General features: G+C 42.6%; 1 protein-coding gene across 1 annotated transcript in view; it reads right to left on the bottom strand.

Annotated features, from left to right (window-relative positions):
• Rad54l2 (RAD54 like 2) overlaps positions 1-12,407 on the bottom strand; it is a 63,122-nt gene that overhangs the window by 32,255 nt on the left and 18,460 nt on the right. The gene's annotated exons all lie outside the window — the stretch shown is intronic.

Genomic DNA, 12,407 nt, shown 5'->3' with positions numbered 1-12,407 from the left:
AAAAAGAAAGAAAGAAAAAAATCTGTTAAGAAGCCAAGAGGGAAGACAGTATGTATATCCATTATCCTTACTAGTAGCAACCAGCAGCCAATGTGAATCTGACAAGATTTGTATGGGTGTCTAGAAATACAATTCTAAGAATCCAGACAATGAAAAGCAAAAAAGGGACATAGATACATTGTGTCTCTAAAGCCACCTCAGGAACAATAAATAATGGCTAAGCAACACAGTGTACCCTCATATCATCAGTCTTCTGTCCCTTTTACTTGTTCTACTTTATAAAAACAAGTGACAGGAGTCCAATTAAATGAACCAACAATGGACAAAAGTACTGCTGTCAGAGAAAAACAAAACTAAGATAGCCATTTCCTTGTCAGAGATAAAGTAGTAAGGGGGCAGAGATTTAGGCAATATAAAAGGAAAATGGATTCTTAAGTTATATAGCAGATGTTAGGATTGGATATTAAGTTAACATCAGTGAAGAAAGAAGATTGCTGCTTATTCTGGAATTGGGAAGAGGAGGGGACCCCTGGACACCTCTCCCCCACATAACCCCCCCCCCCTCCACTGTAATGACCTCAGAATTGAGAAAATCCAGAGAGGTACAGGCAAAGGTGACAGGGAGATTTGGCTGGCTGTGACTGCTTGTCCTGGGAGGACTGAGCGCAGCCCCGACCTACAGTGGGACAGTTAGTATAGGTCACACAGTTGGTGGTTTACAGATAGATGCTCAAAGATCATTGGGGTGGGGATATTTTTCAACTGCAGTCAGGACCAGTCTGGAGGCCAGAGATTCAGGATTAGAAGTAGGAGTTATCAAGGAATGAAAAAGAGCTGGGATACTACATTTCCCTACTGCCTTTATGTCCACATCAAAAATCAGTGATACACAAATCACCCTCAGATGGATATAAAGAATTCACAAGCTGGGTGTGATGGCTCAGGCCTGTAATCCTAGCTACTCAAGAGGCAGAGATCTGAGGATCGTGGTCCAAAGCCAGCCTGGACAGTAAAGACCCTGAGATTCTTATCTCCAATAAACCACTCAGAAAACTAGAGGTGGTGCTGTGGCTCAAGTGGTAGAGTGCTTGCTTTGAGCTGAAGAGCTGAGGGACAGCGCCCAGGCCCAGAGTTCAAGCCCCACAACAGACCCCCCCCCAAAAAAATATTCACATCAGTGCACCAATCCTGACCCTATTAATAGATATAGCCAACTTAATTACATACCAACTTCACTCCTAAGATCCATTTTTTTTTTTATTTTTTGGGTCCAGTCGTGGGGCCTTTTCCTTTTTGCTTATGTGGTGCTGAGAAATCAAACCCAGGGCCTCAGGCATGCAAGGCAAGCACTCTACCACTGAGCCCCCTTCCCAGCCCCTAAGATCCATTTTTAAGACATACTCGTATCTATCCTTCGCTATATACTCAGACTTCCTGAGGTTTGTCTTTCTCCCTTTTTCAATTCTGGAACAAATATTTTAAGAATATTCTTACTTTTCTAATGCTCCTTATCCAGAAGAGACCATTGTTAAATTTCTCAATTCTTTTCCCAAGGGTTGTTTTTTTTTCCTTCTTCCTCCTCCTCCTCCCTTCCTTTTAGGGGCTTCTGTGCAATCTGAATTTAAAACTGTCCACCTTTCCTCCTTTGGCTTGTGAAATCAGATTATCTCCAAACTGTCTCAAGGTGATTAACTGATTACATCCAGCAGGTTACAGAACAGAGCAATTCACTAGATTTTAGACTTATCTCCTGCGCGGTGGGGGTCTTATTACTATTTCCACTGATAAAGATTTTAAACAATTACAGTCAAAAAGCACATAGAACCATGTTGAAAGAATAGACAGTACCAGGTAAAACAACACAATTATTCAACATGTCATCTAGCTTACTGCTAGCTGAGTGACCCAAGTAATTGTGGACATTTTTCTCTCAGTCTTAGCTGTGTGTTCTTTCACTTTCCTTTTATAGTTGACTTATCTCTTGCTCATTTTGTAGTATCACATTTTCTTGAAGTGGTTCTTTGGCATTTGGCAATTTTTCACTTAAATTTTGTTTGTTGCACTCTAAGTTCTAATTTTGATGTTTCCAGAGTACCCTCTAGTTTTTTTTGCTCCATTTCTCCTCTGTGTTCATGAATAGTCATATCCAAATATGTAACCTGAGCTGCTCTGTTTTACTTCCCAATTTTTCTCCTTAAGGGCTTGATCCATTCCATGGAGTTCTTGCTTTATGTCTTCAATCTACAACCTGCATTTTCTAAATTCAGCTGTTAGGATCCTTTATAGTAGTATATTTTTCCTCCAGTGATACTTGAGCCTTCTGCAGTACATCTCTCAATTCCTGCAGCTGTCTTAGAGTACCTTTTAATTCTCCATGAGCATTCTGTAGTTCATTCTTCAATGCCTCCCGTTTCTGCAAGGTTTCTGTTAGTTCAGTTTCGGGGTAGTATTGTAACTTTTCTCTTTCACAGCATGTATTTTCAGATGCATTGCTTCTTTTTTTTTTTTCATTTTCCACAGCTTTTCTTTGTATTGATCCATCTCAATTTTCACTTGTCTGGCAGTACGAGTAAGCTCAATGACTTCTTGTCTTTTCAAATCTGTCATGGGCAGCTGCTTCTGGTTTCTCTTCCATTTTTCTCAGCTTTTCAGAGGAATCTGCCCATTGTTTCTGAAGCTAGTTTTGGTTTGGATACCTGTTTTTCAAGTTTAGTCTGAATATCTTCTAACTTTTCATTTTCAATTGTCTCCCACCATTAACATTTGCTGCTGTTGCTGAAGAATATCTTACAGAATGACATTTTGCTGAGTAGTCTTCTGAAGACTGTGATTCCTTATCTTTAGCTCTTCCTGCAAACAATATATACCTCTTCAGATTTTATTTTGTTTTGTTGGTTGTGGGAGGCTTGAACTCTGGGCCTGGGCGCTGTCCCTCAATTCTTCAGCTCAAGGTGAGTGCTCTACCTCTTAACCCATAGGGCCACTTCCGGTTTTCTGGTGGTTCATTGGAGATAAGAGTCTCACAGACTTTCCTGCCTGGGCTGGCTTTGAACTGTGATTCTCAGATCTCAGCCTCCTGAGTAGCTAGGATGACAGGTGTGAGCCACAGGCGCCTGACTCAGATTTTTTTATTCAATTGTTTTTCAAACTTTTCTTTATTACCTTCCAACTGATTTAAATGCAAAGCAAGTTCTTACAAATTTCCAATGCTGAATCCAATGCTGAATCTAGTTGTCTGATTTTGATTGTTTCTTCAGATACTTGGCTCTGTAATGTTTTTAAAGCTTCATTTTTCTTGCTGTTCAAGACAAATTTTTCTTTTTTTTGGCGGGGGGGGGGGGGGGGGGGGGTGTCCGGTCGTGGGGTCTGAACTCTGGGTCTGGGCGCTGTCTCAGCTCTTCAGCTCAAAGCTAGTGCTCTACCACTTGAGCCACAGCACCACTTCTGGCTTTTTTTCTGCTTATGTGGTGCTGAGGAATTGAACCCAGGGCCTTATGCATGCAAGGCAAGCACTCTACCACTGAGCCACCTTCCCAGCTCTCAAGATAAATTTTTCTTTGCTTTTTCAAAGGCTAAACAAATTTTCTCCTGTTCTGTATTAATATTAGTTTCTAGACTTCTTATCAAGTAATGTTCTTAGACTTGTAGCAATAGCTTCCTATTATCTGTTATGATATAGTGATCTTCCTTAAGCTGAGCTTTGAGGACAATCCAGGATTTGGTCCCATACTAATTATTACACATGCCTCATAGCTATCCCTAAATCCATTTACTAATATAGAGCCAACAGGTTAGTGTACCTACCTTGCTAAATGACATATTTTGCTTATTTTCCTTCTCCTTCCTATGCCTGGATGGTCTCTGTCCTGCATAAATCTTTAAAAAGTCTTCAGGACATGATACTACCCTATCTTAGTACCAAAGTCCTCTATTTATTATATCCCATATGGACTTTGTTCATATCTGATTTCCTCTGTATGCATAATAAATACCAAATTAGGGGGCTGGGAAGGTGGCTCAGTGGTAGAGCGCTTGCCTTGCATGCCTGAGGCCCTGGGTTCGATTCCTCAGCACCACATAAGCAAAAAGAAAAAAGCCTCTGGTCCAACCACTACTAAATATCCCCATGCTGCTGATCACATGTATGGTGTATATGTGTACACCGTTATATGTTATAGACTGTGATAGACAATTTGCTCCAGGAAAGTTAGAATGAACTTGTGACTTTAAATGAGCATCATTATTCCACAATTCTGTGAAATTCGGGAAATTATGTAATCACTTAATCACAATCAAAAAAAAAAAAGAACCTCAGGGGGAAGGGATGGTAGGGGGAAACAATGGAGGGGGTAACAATGCTCAATAGGAAGTGTACTCATTAACTGTAACCCTCTGTATAGTATCTTTACAATAAAAAATAAAAAAATATTAAAAAAGAAGAGCCAAAGTGGCGCTGTAGCTCAAGTGGTAGAGTGCTAGCCTTGAGCTGAAGAGCTGAGGGACAGCGCCCAGGCCCAGAGTTCAGGCCCCACAACTGGGCCCCCCCACACCCCAAAAAAATCAAATTGCTCTAGACAATATTCTCTAACAGTTTCATGCACTATGTTTTCCCAAGGTAGTATCATCTATTCCTACATATTTAAACTATAAAATGATTCCCATATGTGGCTGGGAATGTGGCTTAGTGGTAGAGTGCTTGCCTAGCATGCATTTCCTCAGTACCACATACACAGAAAAAGCTCAAAGGGTGCTGTGGCTCAAGTGGTAGAGTACTAGCCTTGAGCACTAAGAGGCTCAGGGTCAGTACCCAGACCTTGAATTCAGCTCCAGGCCTGGAAAAAAAGAAAGAAAAGACTCCCAGGGCTGGTAAGGTGGCTCAGTGCACAAGGCACTGGGGTCGATTCCTCAGTACCACATAAGCAGAAAAAGCTGGAAGTGGTGCTGTGGCTCAAGTGGTAGAGTACTAGCCTTGAGCTGAAGAACTCAGGGACAGAGCCTAGGCCCAGAATTCAAGTCCCACGACTGACAAAAATAAATAAATACATAAATAAATAAATAAATTCCCAAATGTAAATCCTCACACTATCCTCTTTACTAAAACTTTAGATTCACATTTATCCAATTGCCTACCTTACATATCTGATGGGCATTCTCAGATATTACAAGTGCTAACAAAACTCTTCATTTTTACTAATAAAATACACTTAATCTCTCCTCATTTTAGCCCCATTATGCATACAGTTCCTCAGACTAAAAACCTGTGATTCTTAATTTTTCTTTTTTTCTCACATCCCTTCCATCTGCAAGAAAAATCTACTGGTCTTATTCCTCAAATCCAACCATCGTTCTTCATTATCATCCTAGTTCAAGTTACAACTGTTATCTTTTTCTAAACGTCTCTAAAAGTCTTCTAGTTAATATTTCTATTATTTCCCCTTAAGAGTTCTAGAGCAGCTAGAATGATCCACTCAAAGCCAAAATAGCAAAGAATTTACAGCCACTGTAGGAAGCTGCCTTGTAGGAAACACAAAATGATGGATGTAGTCTTCTCCAGAAGACTGTCCTTGTGCTTTCTCCAAATGGGATCTCCAGGTTGGAAGAGATGGGCTGGATCTGAACTGGGCTGCGGTAGTGTCTCCCAGTGGCTTCGATAGATTGTCACACCTCCTACTAGGTTGCCTGCAGATTTCTACACAGATTGGTTAAGGATGCATTCATTACAAAGGCTTGGCAGGCTGAGGCCCCACTGGCTTTTAAGGCAGTGGCCTCTGGGTAATTTAACAGGGTGACAATTAACCAGATATTTTTCCACACTCACACACTTGTTACCATTGTTTTCCTTTAATATTATCCTGCCTCGTTTTTCTAAAAATGACTCTGGTCCCTTGATCTTAAAGGTGTTGATGGGCAAAGATGCATCTATCTTCTAATTTCTTCAGGCTGACTCAGAGCTGCTGACCCTAGCCAGGAACTCTTACCTTACCTATTTTACAAAAGAGGTCGCCAGGATCAGATGTCATTACAAGCAATATTTTACTCCAAACTGGAAATTATATACAGTATTTAACTTTTAACAACTGTACAGACTTTTTTTGTGTGTGTGTAACCTGTTTTCTGACTACTTGGGGAACTGACCTCTTGTGACTATTACAATACTTAAGTTACCTGTACAGGCCTTTAGAAAGATCTCAATAGAGGTACAATCTAAGGTTTACAAACTTTGTTTCCTGAACAAATGTAGCTGGTATCGGCCAAAACTATTGCCAGTTAGGGTTTTGAACAGATACAGAGGACTGAGATTCTTAAATTATCCCCCATATTTGACAACCTTAAGTTTTTATAACTCACTACTGCAGACGATTGGCAAGTTCCTGCCCAATTACAAAGTAGGCAGACATGGGCACTGGAAAGACATGCTTCCTATGACCTCCTGGCTCTGAATTTTTTTTTTTTGGTTGGTCGTGGGGCTTGAACTCTGGGCATGGTCACTGTCCCATAGCTCTTCAGCTCCAGGAAAGCCCTCTACAACTTGAGCCACCTCCAGTTTTCTGGCGGTTAATTGGAGATAAGTCTCACAGACTTTCCTCTCTGGGCTGGCTTTGAACTGCGATCCTCTCAGATCTCAGCCTCCAGAGTAGCTAGGATTACAAACATGAGCCATTGGTACCCAGCTCTGATTACTTTTTGAAGGGCCAAACATGTGACTCCAGGATCTGACACCATTTCCACCATCTGAGCAGGGGCTTTTAATTGACTCTGGATGCTCTATCACTGTCAGGGTCCCAAGAGCATCTTCTCCACACTGGAGAAGATGCCTCACTGGCATTTCCTTTGGTCAGTTGCTGGACTTGAACCAGGATCTGAGCACTGTCTTCAGCTCAAGGCTAGGGCTCTGCCACTTTAAGCTCTAGTACCTCTTCCTTCCAGCACTCTGATCTGACCAGTCTCACAAGGAGCTTTCTCTGCCCAGGCTGACTTTGCACCACAGTTCTCAGATCAATGAGTCTCTACAAAAAGGCCACTTTACTCCAATTAAAAGCAACAAGGCGGTCATTAAGTAAGCATGGTCTTACCTGGAACTTATTAAGGACCAAAGTTACATCTGACAAACTTGTAAAAATCATCTGTCCTCTGTAGGCCTGCCTGTAATTGTTACAATGATCCTGCAAGGCAAACTGGAATAGCAATTAAACAATCATTTTGGTAGTCCTAATTTTTTTCCTTTACTTTTGAAACAAACAGGACAATTTTACTTTTAAGTTCCCTTTGTCTAAGAAGGCAGCCACTCTCCTGTACCCCCTAAATTTTACACAGAGGACACCAATTTTCCCTTCTCTCAAAGCCACTTTAATTTGTATTAAAATAACCTTTTGAAATACTGGGTTACACCTTTACCTTTCTCCACCCTGTTTAAAATAGCCATTTTTTCCCCCTGTAGTATGAGTTACTACCTAGAAAACCTCTGAACTCAAATGAGCTTTTTCTTTTTATCTTTTTTATTTTTATTTTTTGTAGGTTGTGGGGCTTGAACTCTGGGCCTGAACGCTGTCTCTCAGTTCTTTAGCTCAACGCAAGTGTTCTACCACTTGAGCCACAGTACCACTTCGGGTTTTCTGGTGGTTAATTGGAGATAAGAGTCTCACGGAATTTCCTGCCCAGGCTGGCTTTGAGCTGTGATCTTCAGATCTCAGCCACCTGAGTAGCTAGGATTACAGATGTGAGCTACTGGTGCCTGGCTGCGCTTTTTCTTAATGCAAGAATTACAAGGGCTGGGAAGGTGACTCAGTGGTAAAGAGTGCTTGTCTTGCATGCATGAGGCCCTGGGTTCCATTCCTCAGTACCACATAATCAGAAAAGGCCAGAAGTGGTGCTGTGGCTGAAGTAGTAGAGTGCTTGCCTTGAGCTGAAGAGCTCAGGGTCGGCACCCAGGCCCAGAGTTCAGGCCTCACAACTGACAAAAACAAAACAAAAAACGGAATCTCAGAACATCTTTTTGCTTTTTCTAAACTGTATCAATGACAAAATGGCATTGAAACCAACTTACAGTACACAGATAAACCTTTTTAAACCTTCCTTTATATCCCAAAGGGCAGTTTTAGAACTACCAATCCAATGTCCATAGGCAGGGAAAATAGGATGAAGATAGACACCCAGCCCTTCCTACTAAACGGGCATATACCCATCCCATTCCTAAAGGTTAGATGAACTGCCTTTTTGCCAGCTTACCCTCTTCCACCATGCACAGACTCCCCCCAGGCCCTGTGCCATCATGCGTGGAGTGGCTGAGCTGCATCTCCTTACCCCCGAAGACAGGCCCACTGGCCTGTTTTCCTGTCTTTTTTTTTTTTTTTGTCAGTCGTGGGACTTGAATTCTGGGCCTGGGCACTGTCCCTCAGCTCTTCAGCTCCAGGCAAGCACTCTACCACTTGAGCCACAGCTCCCCTTCTGGTTTTCTGCATGGTTTATTGGGGATAAGAGTCTCACAGACTTTTCTGCCCAGGCTGGCTTTCACCCGAGATCCTCAAATCTCAGCCTCTTTAGTAGCTAGGATTACAGGCGTGAGCCACTGGCACTTGGCTCCTATCCTTTTTACTGAGAAACGGAAGCAGTTTTCTAGACAGAACAAAGTCTTTGGCAGTGATAAACAAACCGTTACATTTAAATTTCTAACACTTATCCCTTCCTTATTCCTCACTTAGCAGGAAGGAAATGAATTCTAAGTTTCAATGCCTTTTTGCTAGGCCAGATAACTTGATTATATAGCTTTATGCATTAAAATACCAGATTTTCTTGATTTAAACTTAGAGGATCCTTAAAAAAGCTTTCAAATGCCCAAACCTGATTTTCTTTTTGGAGTTTAAACTCATACATTTACCTTTTACCTTTTGGTAGGTATAAACCCACCCAATTTTTTCACTTTTTTTTTTTTTTTTGTAGCATGCTGAGAGTTTTTTGAACACGTTCACACACATATACAGACTCATATAAACACAGTTGTGCACAAAGATCTTAAAGCTCACAAAAATGAATAAGACAAAACTTTTTAACTAAAACTTTAGCTGGGCTTCATTTCTCCAAGCATTAGCATAACAATGAACTTTAGCTGGGCCTTATTTCTCCAAGACCTGTTTGTTTAATAAGGCATTTTAACAATTGGCCTTTTGAATGTGTTCAGTTGGAGGAAGGCTGAGTAGGGGTCACCTGGAACTAATCTGGTCTGACTTTATATTTTATCCAATTTTAGACAAGAGCGCTTTACAACTATTTTACTTTGCCAGGATCAGGCAAATGTCCGGACCAAGCTTACAGCAGCAGTCTCTTTTGCTGGATTGCTAGAGGACTGAACCAGGCCTGCAACCATCCATGCCCTACCTCTTGACCGCTGCCACAAAGGGAGGGGGACATACTGGGCCCAACTAGAGGCTGGAACTTTTTATTCCTCCAGAGATGTCCAAATAGACAACAGAAACTACAGAAAACAAGAATCCACATTTAAAACTGGTACCAATTTTAAAAACAGAACAAGACAAAAACCAAAGGGTGAGTTAGGGCCTAGTGGGTCCCCAGTTCATCTCTTAAGTCTGATGAGCGGGCCTGCCACTCCCACTCGGCAAGCCAATCTCCCTACTGCCTATGCCTGGCAGTTTCTAACCCTACCTCAGCCCACCAAATGCTAGGCAGTCTCTCACCCCACGGCCTACGAGATGCCGGCCCTACATCTGTTTCAGATGGATTGATCCCTAGAATACAGAAAACACATGGACCGAAGACAAGACAGAGACTTACTTCTGGAAGATTTCTGAGTAACTCTATAAAGATTCATGGCATGCTCAGCATCCACGAGCAGGCTGTCAAAGTGGCGGAAAGATCATGGGGCACTGAAACACCTCAGGGCGCCTCCCCTGTGTGTGTGTGTGTGTGGGGGGGGGGTTGTCCACCCAGCAGCCAGCCCGCTGAGGCCATCCACCAGTGGCTGTAAGGAACCCAGATGTCTGACCCATGTTGGTAAAAATTAGGCAAAAAGAACAAGAGGCAAACACCAAAAGACAGATAAGACAGACAAGTGGCCACAAACGCTTAACCCACATGACTTCCCAAAGAAGTCCCAGATGGCCAGGTGCTGGAGGTTCACGCCTCGAATCCTAGCTACTCAGGAGGCTTGGGTCTGAGGATCACGGTTCAAAGCCAGCCCAGGCAGGAAAGTCTGTGAGACTCTTATTTCCAACGAACCACCAGAAAACTGGGAAGTGGAAATGTGGCTCAAAGTGATAGAACACTAGCCTTGAGTGAAAAAACCAAGGGATAGTGCTCATGCCCTGAGTCCAATCTCTACAAATGACAGAAAGAAAAAAAGTCCCATATGGCTTCTCAAGGAAGCCCCCACCAATACACTCCTGTCTCAGGAAACAGATGCTCAAGGGGAGACTTGGGGAACGTCGGGACTGAAGAACATCTCTCAGCAGCCTTCCCCTGAGGGTCGAGGCATTCACCTAACAAGGGATTTTCTGGCCAAGGTCTGGTTCCATCCAAAGGGAGTTTCATGGTCAGGGAACCAATGTAATGACCTTGGAGGTGAGAAAATCCATGGAGGCATGAAGGTGACAAGGAGATTTGGCTGGCCGTGACTGCCTTGCCCTGGGAGGACCGAGAGCAGCCCTGACCTACAGTGGGGCAGTTTGTATAGGTCAGAACCACACACAGTCGTGGTTTACAGATGCTCAAAGATCACTGGGGTAGGAATATTTTTCTGCTGTGGTCAGGACCAGGCAGACAACATTCTAAAGGCCAGAGATTCAGGATTAATAGTGGGGGTTATCAAGGAATGAAAAAAAAAACGCTGGGTTACTACAACACATACACACTAGGCTTCTTCAGATCAAGTGCTAATGGTCAAGGTCCAATGCAATGGGGTCAGTGGTGTTATGAATAAAATCCCATTCCTTACTCAGCATTGAAAACAACTGGATCCTATGCCATGAAAAGCCAGAATTGAGAAGCACTGACGGCTTCTCAGATATTAGATAACCTAATAATATATGAAGATTAAAATAAAAGGTTAAATACCACTTCAAGAAGTAAAAGCTGGACACTGTTAGCTCACGTCTGTAATCCTAACTACTCAGGAGGCTGAGATCTAAAGATCACAGTTCAAAGCCAGTCTAGGCAGAAAAGTCAGTAGGACTCTTATCTCCAATTAACCACCAGAAAAACTGGAAGTGGAGCTGTGGCTCAAAGTGGTAGTGCACTAGCCTTGAGCAAAAAAAGCTCAGGGATAGTGCCCATGCCCTCAATCCAAGCCCCACAAATGACAAAGCAAACAAAGAAGTAGGAATTGGAACTGGAGGTGTCTCAAGTAGTAGAGCACCAGACTTGCACAAAAAAGCTGAGATGCTGAGAGAGCATGTGGCCCTGAGTTCAAACCCTAGTACTGGCACCAGGAAAAAAAAAATGTCTGGCATGGTATTGTATGCCTATAATCATAGGTACATAGGAGGTAAAGGATTACCATCCCAAGCTGGTCCTAGGAAAAACATGTGACCCTATCTGAAAAAATAAACTGAAAGCTAAAAAGGGGCTGAGGTACAACAGTCTGAGCTGGTAGATCACTTGCTTAGCAAGCCCAGGTTTCTGAATTCAAATCCCAATGCTATCTAGTGAATAAAAAGGAAAAGGATGGGGGCAAAATCTGTCAAAGGAAGGCATAAGTTGAGCAAACTACATAAGGGGCATCTAGAGGATGCCTTCAAGCTTTGGAGAGGCAGGCCCTGCCCTGTAGGGGCAGTTTAACCATCACCACAAATGGCTAGGAAGCAGGGCAGCACTGAAGATATTTAGCTCTCTCTGGGGCTATAAACCTCTCGAAAAAACAAAATCTCTGCCCAGGATTATAAGTATAATTTTAGAAGACTCACAAGCCACTCAGTCACCCTTATACCTACCTGGAGGGTCCATACTCCAGGCTATATTCTTAGCCTTGACTCCTCCTTGATCTGGGAATGTCAACAGCACTTTTATTTGTATTTTTCTTGGTCATGGATCTTGAACTCCGGATCTGGGCATTGTCCTTCAGCTCTTCAGCTCAAGTTGAGTGCCCTACCACTTGAGCCATAGCACCACTTCTGGCTTTTTGGAGATAAGAGTCTCATGGACTTTCCTGCCCAGGCTGGCTTTGAACCGTGATCCTCAGATCTTAGCTTCCTGAGTAGCTAGGATTACAGGTGTGAGCCACCAGCACCCGGATATGTAGATATAGATATATATCTACACACACACACACACACACACACACACACACAATTTATTTGTGTGACACCACTTTTAAACCACTGGACTGAATCTGTAAAGCTGTCAAGGATGAGCTAAATAATAAAGACCCTTCCAACACTGAAACAAGGTTTGTGTCAACA

The sequence above is a fragment of the Dipodomys spectabilis genome, unplaced genomic scaffold (assembly GCF_019054845.1).
Source record: "Dipodomys spectabilis isolate Male_0828 unplaced genomic scaffold, ASM1905484v1 ptg000360l, whole genome shotgun sequence".
Lineage (NCBI taxonomy): Eukaryota > Metazoa > Chordata > Mammalia > Rodentia > Heteromyidae > Dipodomys > Dipodomys spectabilis.
This window is presented reverse-complemented; position numbering and strand designations above follow the sequence as displayed.